The sequence below is a fragment of the Emys orbicularis genome, chromosome 23, assembly GCF_028017835.1.
Source record: "Emys orbicularis isolate rEmyOrb1 chromosome 23, rEmyOrb1.hap1, whole genome shotgun sequence".
Taxonomy (NCBI): domain Eukaryota; kingdom Metazoa; phylum Chordata; order Testudines; family Emydidae; genus Emys; species Emys orbicularis.
Window position 1 is genome coordinate 18,977,314 of NC_088705.1, and position 12,056 is coordinate 18,989,369.

Here is a 12,056-nt window from a genome sequence, read left to right on the forward strand (position 1 = left end):
TTGATCTCCCTTTCTATTGCGGTTTTGGCTTGAGGAGTCATCCAGTAGGGTTGGGCTCGAATTGGGTGAGCGTCACCTGTGTCAATGGAGTGGTATGCCTGTTCTGTCCATCCTGAGGTGGCTGAAAACATTGGCGCGAAGCTGGTGCACAGCTCCTGGATTTACTGTCGCTGCTTACGCCCAAGGGTTATGGAAAGTCTCACCTCTTCTACACCACCGTTGCTTTTCCCTTCATAGTAGACTCATTCAGGCCACTCAGCGTCGTCTCTCTCGTGGGCTATAAACTGGAGAACCTTGATTTCTCAGGAATAAAAGGGCTTTAGAGAATTAACATGGTATACTTTAGGTTTTAGGGTAGGGTCTGGGAACGCTATGAGGTAACTAACAGCTCACAGGCGCTCTCAGACCATAAATGGCCCCTCCCAGAACGCTTCCATCTTATTGGCCTGGAGCACTTTCAGGACCATGACTTGGTCACCTACTCTGAAGGACGCTCTCTGCATGTTTATCATACCAGGACTTTTGCTCTTGTTGAGCATCTTGTAGATTTTCTCAAGCAAGGGCTAGAGAGTCTTTGAGGGTGTTTTGCAGGTTGCTTACAAAGTCCAAAATTTAACCCCCTCTCATTGCTGCTTCACCAACTGTAATGGCCCCTTAACTTCATGGCCATAAATGAGTTCAAAGGGTGAAAACCCCAAACTGGGATGTGGTACAGCCCTGTAGGCAAAGAGCAACTGCTGCAACACTAGGTCCCAATCTTTGAAGTGCTCATTCACAAATTTACGTATCATGGCCCCCAAATTCCCATTAAAACTTCACTAGGTCATTTGTTTGATGGTGGTAAGGGGTGGCAACCAAATGGTTCAACCCATGAGCTTCCCAAAGACGTTTCATGGTCCCTGCCAGGAAGTTAGTTCCCGAATCCATAAGGATGTCGGAGGGCCAACCTACCCTGGCAAAAATGTCTACCAATGCCTGGCTCATGCTTTTAGCCCTGGTGTTGCTTAGAGATACTGCTTCCGGCCATCGAGTGGCAAAATCCACAAAGGTCAGTATGTACAGCTTTCCTCTGGGTGTCTTCTTAGGGAAAGGACCCAGAATATCCACAGCTACACGCTGAAATGGAACCTCAATTATGCGGAGTAGCTGGAGAGGGGCCTTGACCTGGTCTTGGGGCTTTCCCACCCTCTGGCACACCTCACAAGACCGGACATAGGTAGAAACGTCCTTGCCCATTCCCTCCCAGGGGAATGATTTTCCCAAACGTTCTTTGTTCCTATTCACCCCAGCATGGCCACTAGCGTGATCATGGGCTAAGCTCAGGAGCTTTTCCCAATACTTACTTGGAACTACCAACTGTCTTTGAGGATGCCAGTCCTCCTTGTGCCCACCAAAAAGGGTTTCCAAAAAGAGTCCTCCTCCTACAACAAACCTGGACCTATTAGAAGAGCTGAGAGGTGGTGGGTCATTCTGTGCTGCTGTCCAAGCTCCCCTGAGGCTTTCATCCGCTTCCTGCTCTGCCTGGAACTGCTCCCTTGATGCTGGAGACATTAGTTCCTCACTGGATTGTGGACTTGGGCTTGGTCCCACTGGAAGCCATGCTGGTGATGGGGGTGTCTCCATCGACTGTGAACCGCTCTCCACTGGCGCATTAGGTTGTATTTCAGGCTTCGGTTGAGCTTCTTGCACCGGTGTAGCTGCTGCTGCAGGTGCAGGCTCTGTGGCGCCCTTTGGTGCTGGCTCCCCTGACTCTGGTGGGGTTGCAAGCACGGGCTCTGGTGCTGACTGCTCCGCCAGTTCCTATCCTTGGGCTGGTTCTCAGGAACTGGATCTACAACTGCTGCCATAGACTCTGGTCTGGGGTTTGGTTCCACCACCTCTGGCTTGGTCCCTGTAAGAGGCTCAGAAACGGAGTTAGGTGGGGAGGCCTGTTTAGCCTGGCTGCAGGTGACCATCCCCGCCCTTTTTGTAGCCTTACATGGTTGGCCAAGTCTGCCCCCAGCAGCATGGGCATGGGATAATCGTCATAGACTGCAAAAGTCCATATTCCTGACCAGCCCTTGTACTGGACAGGCGACTTGGCTGTAGACAAGTTAAAAGAGTTGGCCATAAAGGGTTGCACCGTCACTTGGGCCTCTGGGTTGATGAATTTGGGGTCCACTAAGGATTGGTGGATAGCTGACACCTGTGCTCCAGTGTCTCTCCACGCAATAATCTTTCTCCCACCCACACTCACAGTTTCCCTTCACTCTGGGGGTTCTGCAAGGCATCTGGGCCTGAAGGCTCTCGGTGAGACCCTGGTGTGATGAGTTGCAGTCGGCTGGTTTTCTTGGGGCAGTTGGCCTTCACATGCCCCAGCTCATTACATTTAAAGCATTGCCCGGCTGACTGTGGGCTTGGGTGAGGGGGGTGGTGGAGAGTAGGGTGGTGGGACGAGAGGGCATCTGGGGTCTCCCTGGCTGTTTGGAGGGCTCCTCCTTGCGAGGTGGGGCCTTGGGCTAACCCCGATGGTGGGGTGTTGTCTCGGGTTGCCCCTTCTGGTATCCCCACCAACTGCTACTAGCTTTCTTCTTCTCTGCCACCTCCACCCATTTGGCTCCGATCTCCCCTGCCTCAATTAGGGGCAGCAGGTTTAAAACAAATAAAAGGAAGTTCTTCTTCACACAGCGCACAATCAACCCGTGGAACTCCTTGCCTGAAGAGGTTGTGAAGGCTAGGACTATAACAGGGTTTAAAACAGAACTAGATAAACTCATGGAGGTTAAGTCCATTAATGGCTATTAGCCAGGATGGGTAAGGAATGGTGTCCCTAGCCTCTGTTTGTCAGAGGGTGGAGATGGATGGCAGGAGAGAGATCACTTGATCATTACCTGTTAGGTTCACTCCCTCTGGTGCACCTGGCATTGGCCACTGTCGGTAGACAGGATACTGGGCTGGATGGACCTTTGGTCTGACCCAGTATGGCCATTCTTATGTTCTTATATTTTGATTAACATTTTTATTAAAAAACTAGAATGATATAAAATTAACATGGCTCACATTAAATGGATCAAAAACTGGCTAACTGACAGGTCTAAAAATATAATTGTAAATGGGTAATTGTCATTGAGTGGATGTCAAGTATCAGAGGGGTAGTTGTGTTAGTCTATATGTGGCCATGGATACTGTGGGAACGTCTTGCTACAGAAAATTTTTGCCCAGCACCCTTCCATCTCCCAAATCCCTTCCTGGCTTCTGGCCCCCAAGATCTACATCCCTTTGGGGGAGGCAAAAGCCCCAGGACAGCTGTTTTCATCCCTGTGCAGCTGCAGCGGGCACATTTCAGTAACTTCTCTAGAGCTGCATGTTTGCAACAGAGCCACTCCTCTAGCACAGCGAAGGGTTACTGCCCCTTCCAGGGATGAGGGAAGCTCCATGACTTGTCCAAGGGCAAACCTAGCAACTGAACGAACCCATGCAATCAAGGCCTGCTGCCCTGACGAGCCACTCTGTGGCTTCATTTAGATATTGAAAGGGGTCCAATAACAGCACTGCACTGTCTCATCCCTGGGTCTCAGGGCACTTTGGGTTGGGGGTAGGGGGCACAGAGACACTGTATTTTGCCGGTGAGTCACTGAGTCATTAAGAACAAGATTTTCATAAATAGGGGCCTAAATTCAGGCCCCCAAGTCTATGTTAAGGAAGTGAACTAGCGCTGTGCAGGACTGTTGAGCGTGCAGAAGCCCCCCTGACCTCAATGGGCATTGCTGGTGATATGAAAGGATTTTGAGCTGCTCTGTTTTGTTTCTTAAGCACAGAACTGAAAACCTTGCTTTGCCACCATTAACTGAAAATAGGGGCAGAACTGAAATAAAATTAAATTGGTAAGAAATGGGGTGGCAGTGGTAGACCATAACATTAAGGTGCATAAATTAACAATTAAGCATATACTAAAGAAATAAGATGATGTTTTAAAAGCTTGGTACTGTAAGTGTGCGTACAATGTTGGCACACAGCCAAGGACAGTGAATTGACAGTATAAGCAGGTTAGCCTATGGCTAGTGTGTTGGTAGTCAGATATGGCCTAAGGTCAAGTAAAGGTGATGCCAAAACTAAAGGGAAAGGTCAGACAGGCATGTTCAGTCCAAAACTAGGTGAGGGTCACCATGCCATAATAGTAAGCATCCCATAATACTAAAACGTGTTGTGTAACATCTTTGATTGAGAGACAGCTTTAGCAGTTGTGATTGGTCTATAAGTATGGCCCCATCAGAGAGGGTGTAAAGATGATTGGAGGATAGCTATGCTAATGCTAAGATTGGGAAACAAGCCAGTCAGAACAGGTCAAACATTGTATAAAAGATAGAGAGCAGACAGGCAAAAGTCAATCAAGGTAGGACCAGGAGAAGGAAGAGAACCAGGAAAAGATCAAAAGAAACCTAAAAACGCAAAGCAGCAGCAGAAGGAACTGCAGGGTGACAGCACAGCAGCAATGCTGCTGGGACAGAGCAGAAAAGGATCCTTAGAAAGAACACTATGGAGCGTAAGCATGCTAGCTATAGTATAGAAATAGGGTTAATGCATGTGTATGCTTGGGAAAATAAAGATGAGTGTCTGTGGTGTGTATGTTTATTTTACTATGTATAAAGTTTAGACTTTATTAAGATTGCTGTCAGTGTCCTGCATATGACTGATCACCATGTGCAGAACATAATCACTTAAAAAGTGACAAAGGCCTGGTCTACACTAGGAGTTTATGTCGAATTTAGCACCGTTACATCGGATTAACTCTGCACCCGTCCACACAACGAAGCTATTCAGTTCGACATAGAGGTCTCTTAAATTCGACTTCTGTACTCTTCCCCAACGAGGGGAGTAGCGCTAAATTCGACATGGCCATGTCGAATTAGGCTAGGTGTGGATGGAAATTGACGGTAATAGCTCCGGGAGCTATCCCACAGTGCACCACTCTGTTGACACTCTGGACAGCAGTCCGAGCTCGGATGCTTTGACCAGCCACACAGGAAAAGCCCTGGGAAAATTTGAATTCCTTTTCCTGTCTGGGCAGTTTGAATCTCATTTCCTGTTTGGACATCGTGGCGAGCTCAGCAGCACTGGCAACGATGCAGAGCTCTCCAGCAGAGATGGCCGTGCAATCTCAGAATAGAAAGAGGGCCCCAGCATGGACTGATCGGGAAGTCTTGGATCTGATCGCTGTGTGGGGCGATGAGTCCGTGCTTTCCGAGCTGCAATCGAAAAGACGGAATGCAAAGATCTACAAGAAGATCTCTAAAGCCATGGCAGAGAGAGGATACAGCCGGGATGCAACGCAGTGCCGCGTGAAAATCAAGGAGCTGAGACAAGGCTACCAGAAGACCAAAGAGGCAAACGGACGCTCCGGATCCCAGCCCCAGACATCCCATTTCTACGAGGCACTGCATTCCATCCTAGGTGCGGCCGCCACCACTACCCCACCACTGACCGTGGACTCTGAGGATGAGATATTGTTGACGGCCGGTTCCTCGGACATGTTAGCGGACGGGGAAGATGAGGAAGGAGATGAGGAGGACGAGGCAGTCGACAGCACTTACAACGCTGATTTCCCCGACAGCCAGGATCTCTTCATCACCCTTACAGAGATCCCCTACCAACCGTCCCCAGGCGTTAACCCGGACACAGAATCAGGGGAAGGATCAGTCAGTAAGTGTTTTAAACATGTAAACATTTATTTTTAACAGAACAGGAATATTAACAATATTAACAATGGGTTTTGCATGATTACTTTGCCCTAGGCGCTTAACGTTTCAGTCCTTGGCAGTGCAACTATTGAAAAAAAATCTAACAATGTCCGGTTTAGCATGATTGTTTTGCCCTAGGCGCTCTACTGTGTAGTCCCTGCCAGTGCAGCTACAGTAAAATCCGGTCTATATGTCCGGGGATAGAGCAGAAATCCTCCTGGGACATCTCCACGAAGCTCTCCTGGAGGTAATTGGAAAGCCTTTGCATCAGGTTCCTGGGGAGAGCGGCCTTATTGGGTCCTCCGTGGTAGGAAACGTTTCCGCGCCAGGAGACAATCAAGTACTCGGGTATCATTGCCTTGCAGAGCATGGTGGCATACGGCCCTGGTCTTTGCAGGCTTTCCCGAAGCATCCGTTCTTTCTCCGTCTCTGAAATCCTCATCAGAGTGATGTCGCTCATGGTGACCTGCTTTGAATTAGGTAGGGGAATGTTAGTATTGGGACTGCTTGCCTGTTCCTTTACAGAACTGTAACCGGCGGTTTAGAGCCACGCGGTGGAGGCGGGAGAGGAGCAGCATACAGGGATCTTTCCCTGGGACAGCCGCGAGGGGGTGGGACAGGGGCAGAGTTCATGCTTGCCGGATTGCTGGCAGCAGGGACTGGCATTGCTTTGAACGTGAAAGGAGGCCAGTGCTATTATTAAAGTTTTAAGCAGCCACAAGTCTACGGCTTACCATGTCAGCCTGTTACCCAAATTCTGCTGTCCTGTCCCGCTTGTCTGATCTGCACTGCAAGACCCCAGGCACTGAATGCGAAGGCCGAAAATTCGACCTTGTCCTGAGTGCGCATGTGATAGGTGCTGTGCATGGTCTTGTTCACAGAGAAAGACTATGTTCTTTGTTCACAACTAAATTTATCTTTCTGAGGAATTCACTCCCTTTTTCCCATCCCACAGCTGCGACTGTCTCCCGAACTACCCTGGCATCACACTCCCAGAGGCTAGCGCAGATTAGGCGTAGGAAGAAGAGGACACGGGAGGACATGTTCTCGGAACTTATGGTCTGCTCCCGAGCCCAGGCAGCCCAGCAGACCCAGTGGAGGGAGAACTTGTCCCAAATGCACCGATCACACATGGAACGGGAGGAGAGGGGGCGGCAGGAAGACCAGCAGGCGACTCAAACGCTGCTTGGACTAATGAGGGAGCAAACGGACACGCTCCGGCGCCTTGTGGATGTTCTGCAGGACCGGAGGCAGGAGGACAGAGCCCCGCTGCAGTCTATCTCTAACCGCCCTCCCCCACCACAAAGTCCCAAGAAGGAGGGGCGGCAGAGTCCGTGAAAACTCTCACTCCACCCCTGCAGACTGCTCAAGTACCAGAAGGCTCTCATTCCCCAAAATTTGATAAGTCCTTTCCTTCCCGCCTCACCCAAGCCCCCGTCCCAGTTTCATCCCCCAGTTTCATGTGTAGTTGCTAATAAAAAATATGTTTCTGTTAATTACTGTTTCCATCATGTTCTTTTAGAGGAGAGTCTGTTTGAAGGGGGGGAAGGGGGTTGGTAATTGGACAGGACAGTCACCTTTACCAGGGTACGGACGCGGGGGCAGGTTCAGCAGCAGGGCACACACACATTGCAGTCACTAGTTACCCTGGTCAGTCTGGGAGGTGGTTTTCATGTTCTGTGTGTGTGTGTGGGGGGGGCTATGTGACTTTGTGGCGGGGGAGGGCGGTTAGAGATCTTATGCAGCGGTCCTTATCCTGGATCACAGAGCCACGCAGCGGGGGATCTGTAACCGTCCTCCCCCTGCCACAAAGTCACATAGCCCACACACACAGAGTCCCGAACAGGAGGGGTGGCAGGCTCCGTTGAAACAACCAGTCCACCAGTGCGGAGCCTGTCATTCCTGGAGTTTAGAAGCGTCCTTTGCATCACTACACTACACCCGCTCCCCACCACAGTCTGCGTCCCAGGTTCAACACTTTCCTGCGAAAACAGTAATAAAGAAAACAGTGTTCATTAACAAATTTCAAGTGATTTTATTTTTAAACGTGTGTTGGAAGGGGGGAACGGGGTGAACGGGGTATGTAACTGGAGAGGATAGTGAACATTTACTGGGTAAAGAAACGGGGGCAGGTTCAGCTTCTCTGTAAACAAACTTAATAGTCACAGGTTACCCTGCTCACTCAGGAACCTAGCTTTCAAAGCCTCCCGGATGCACAGCGCGTCCCGCTGGGCTCTTCTAATCGCCCGGCTGTCTGGCTGGGCGTAATCAGCAGCCAGGCTATTTGCCTCAACCTCCCACCCCACCATAAAGGTCTCCCCCTTGCTCTCACAGAGATTGTGGAGCACACAGCAAGCTGCAATAACAATGGGGATATTGGTTTCGCTGAGATCAGAGCGAGTCAGTAAGCTTCTCCATCTCCCCTTGAGATGTCCAAAAGCACACTCCACCACCATTCTGCACTTGCTCAGCCGGTAGTTGAGTTCTTTTTCACTGTCCAGGGCGCCTGTATAGGGCTTCATGAGCCAGGGCATTAGCGGGTAGGCTGGGTCCCCGAGGATGACTATAGGCATCTCCACATCCCCAACAGTTATTTTGTGGTCCGGGAAGTAAATACCTTCCTGCAGCCGTCTAAACAGACCAGAGTTCCTGAAAACACGAGCGTCATGAACCTTGCCCGGCCATCCGACGTTGATGTTGGTAAAACGTCCCCTATGGTCCACCAGTGCTTGCAGCACCATTGAAAAGTAGCCCTTTCGGTTAATGTACTGGCTGGCCTGGTGGTCCGGTCCCAGGATAGGAATGTGAGTTCCATCTATAGCCCCACCGCAGTTTGGGAATCCCATCGCGGCGAAGCCATCTATGATGACCTCCACGTTTCCCAGGGTCACTACCTTTGAGAGCAGTAGCTCAACGATTGCGTTGGCTACTTGCATCACAACAACTCCCACGGTAGATTTGCCCACGCCAAAGTGGTTCACGACTGACCAGTAGCTGTCCGGCGTTGCAAGCTTCCAGAGGGCTATGGCCACTCGCTTCTGGACACTCAGGGCTGCTCGCATCCGGGTGTCCTTGCGCTTCAGGGCAGGGGACAGCAACTCACAAAGTTCCAGGAAAGTCCCCTTCCGCATGCGAAAGTTTCGCAGCCACTGTGATTCATCCCAGACCTGCAGCACTATGCGGTCCCACCAGTCCGTGCTTGTTTCCCGGGCCCAGAATCGCCGTTCCACAACATCAACATGACCCATTGCCACCATGATGTCCTCGGCGCGGGGTCCTGTGCTTTGTGACACCACTCTCAGACTTCAGGTCCTCACCGCGCTGCCGTAGCCTCCTCGCCCGATTTCTCAGCATCTGCCTCTGGGAAAGGTGGATGATAAGGTGCGAGGTGTTGATAACGGCCATAACTGCAGCGATGGTCGCAGCGGGATCCATGCTCGCAGTGCTGTGGCGTCCACGCTGTCACTGACCAGAAAAGTGCGCGAACTGATTTCCCTCCGGCGCTTTCAGGGAGGGAGGGCGGGAGTGACGGTTGGATGACGACAGTTACCCAAAACCACCCTCAACACATTTTTTTCCCCAGAAGGCATTGGGGGCTCGACCCAGAATTCCAATGGGCAGCGGGGACTGCGGGAACTGTGGGATAGCTGCCCACAGTGCACCGCTTCCAATGTCGACGCTTGCCCCGTTAGTGTGGACTCACAAAGTCGAATTAGTGTCCTTAGTGTGGACACACACGTTCGACTTTGTAATATCGATTCCACATATTCGATTTAAGTAAAATCGAACTACTCTCGTAGTGTAGACATACCCAAAGAGTCCTGTGGCACATTATAGACTAACAGAAGTATTGAAGCATAAGCTTTCGTGGGTGAATACGCTTTTTACAGATCCAGACTAACACGGCTGCCCCTCTGATACATAATCACTTAAGCCATTCCAACTGTATAACATTACAGTATTGGGTACTTTAGCTTGTATACCTGTGCTAAGGGATTTATGTGTATGTTTTAATTTAGGTTTAGATTAATTGTATTAGGAAACATTGATTACAATAAATAAAGAAAACACTTTGTTTTGGAAAAGTATTGCCTGGATGTCAATCCTTTGAGTGGCAGGCTGGATCTGTGTCCTCCCAGGGGTGAACAGATCTAGTCTGTTCTGGGGAGTTTCCTGCAGGGCACAGGGAGATCCTTGGTAAACCTTGGCAATTTCATAGAATCATAGAGATTAGGGTTGGAAGAGACCTCAGGAGGTCATCTAGTCCAACCCCCTGCTCAAAGCAGGACCAACACCAACTAAATCATCCCAGACAAGGCTTTGTCAAGCTGGGACTTAAAAACCTCTAAGGATGGAGATTCCACCACCTCCCAAGGTAACCCATTCTAGTGCTTCACCACCCTCCTAGTAAAAAAGTTTTTCCCAATATCCAACTACACCTCCCCCAATGCAGTTTAAGACCATTGCTCCTTGTTCTGTCATCTGCCACCACTGAGAACAGCCGAGCTCTATCCTCTTTGGAACCCCCCCTTAAGGTAGTTGAAAGCTGCTTTCAAATCCCCCCTCATTCTTCTCTTCTGCAGACTAAATAACCCCAGTTCCCTCAGCCTCTCCTCGTAAGTCATGTGCCCCACCCCCCTAATCATTTTCGTTGCCCTCCGCTGGACTCTCCAATTTGTCCACATCCTTTCTGTAGTGGGGCCCCAACACTGGACGCAGTACTCCAGATGTGGCCTCACCAATGCCGAATAGAGGGGAATAATCACTTCCCTCGATCTGCTGGCAATGCTCCTACTAATGCAGCCCAATATGCCGTTAGCCTTCTTGGCAACAAGGCACACTATTGACTCATATCCAGCTTCTCATCCACTGTAATCCCCAGGTCCTTTTCTGCAGAACTGCTGCTTAGCCAGTTGGTCCCCAGCCTGTAGCAGTGCATGGGATTCTTCTGTCCTAAGTGCAGGACTCTGCATTTGTCCGTGTTGAACCTCATCAGATTTCTTTTGGGCCAATCCTCCAATCTGTGTAGGTCACTCTGGACCCTATCCCTACCCTCCAACGTACCTCTCCCCCCAGCTTAGTGTCATCCGCAAACTTGCTGAGGGTGGATGACACTCCTTTCACCTTGCAGGAACAGATTAATAGATTAACATTTGGGAACCATAAGAACGGCCATACTGGGTCAAACCAAAGGTCCATCTAGCCCAGTGGCCGACAGTGGCCAATGCCAGGTGCCCCAGAGGGAATGAACAGAACAGGTAATCATCAAGTGATCCGTTCCCTGTCACTCATTCCCAGCTTCTGGCAAACAGAGGCTAGGGACACCATTCCTGCCCATCCTGGCTAATAGCCATCGATGGACCTATCCTCCATGAATTTATCTAGTTTGTTTTTGAACCATGTTATAGTCTTGGCCTTCACAACATCCTCTGGCAAAGAGTTCCACAGGTTGACTGTGCGTTGTGTGAGAAAATACTTCCTTTTGTTTGTTTTAAACCTGCTGCCTATTAATTTCATTTGGTGACCCCTAGTTCTTGTGCTATGAGAAGAAGTAAATAACACTTCCTTATTTATTTTTTCCACACCAGTCATGATTTTATAGACCTCAATCATATCACCCCTTAGTCGTCTCTTTTCCAGACTGAAAAGTCCCAGTCTTATTAATCTCTCCACATATGGAAGCCGTTCCATACCCCCTAATCATTTTTGTTGCCCTTTTCTGAACCTTTTCCAATTCCAGTATATCTTTTTTGAGATGGGGCGCCCACATCTGCACAGAGTATTCAAGATGTGGGCATACGATGGATTTATATAGAGGCAATATGATATTTTCTGTCTTATTATCTATCCCTTGCGTAATGATTCCAGACATTCTGTTCGCTTTTTTGACTGCTGCTGCACATTGAGTGGATGTTTGCAGAGAACTATCCGCAATGACTCCAAGATCTCTTTCTTGAATGGTAACAGCTAATTTAGACCCCATCATTTGATATGTATAGTTGGGATTATGTTTTCTAATGTGCATTACTTTGCATTTATTAACATTGAATGTCATCTGCCATTTTGTTGCCCAATCACCCAGTTTTGAGAGATCTTTTTGTAGCTCTTCGCAGTCTGCCTGGGACATAACTATCTTAAGTATTTTTGTACCATCTGTAAATTTTGCCACCTCACTGTTTACCCCGTTTTCCAGATCATTTATGAATATGTTGAATAGGACTGGTCCCAGTACAGACCCCTGGGGGACACCACTATTTACCTCTCTTCATTCTGAAAACTGACCATGTATTCCTACCCTTTGTTCCCTATCTTTTAACCATGAGAGGTAAGCAACAGAAG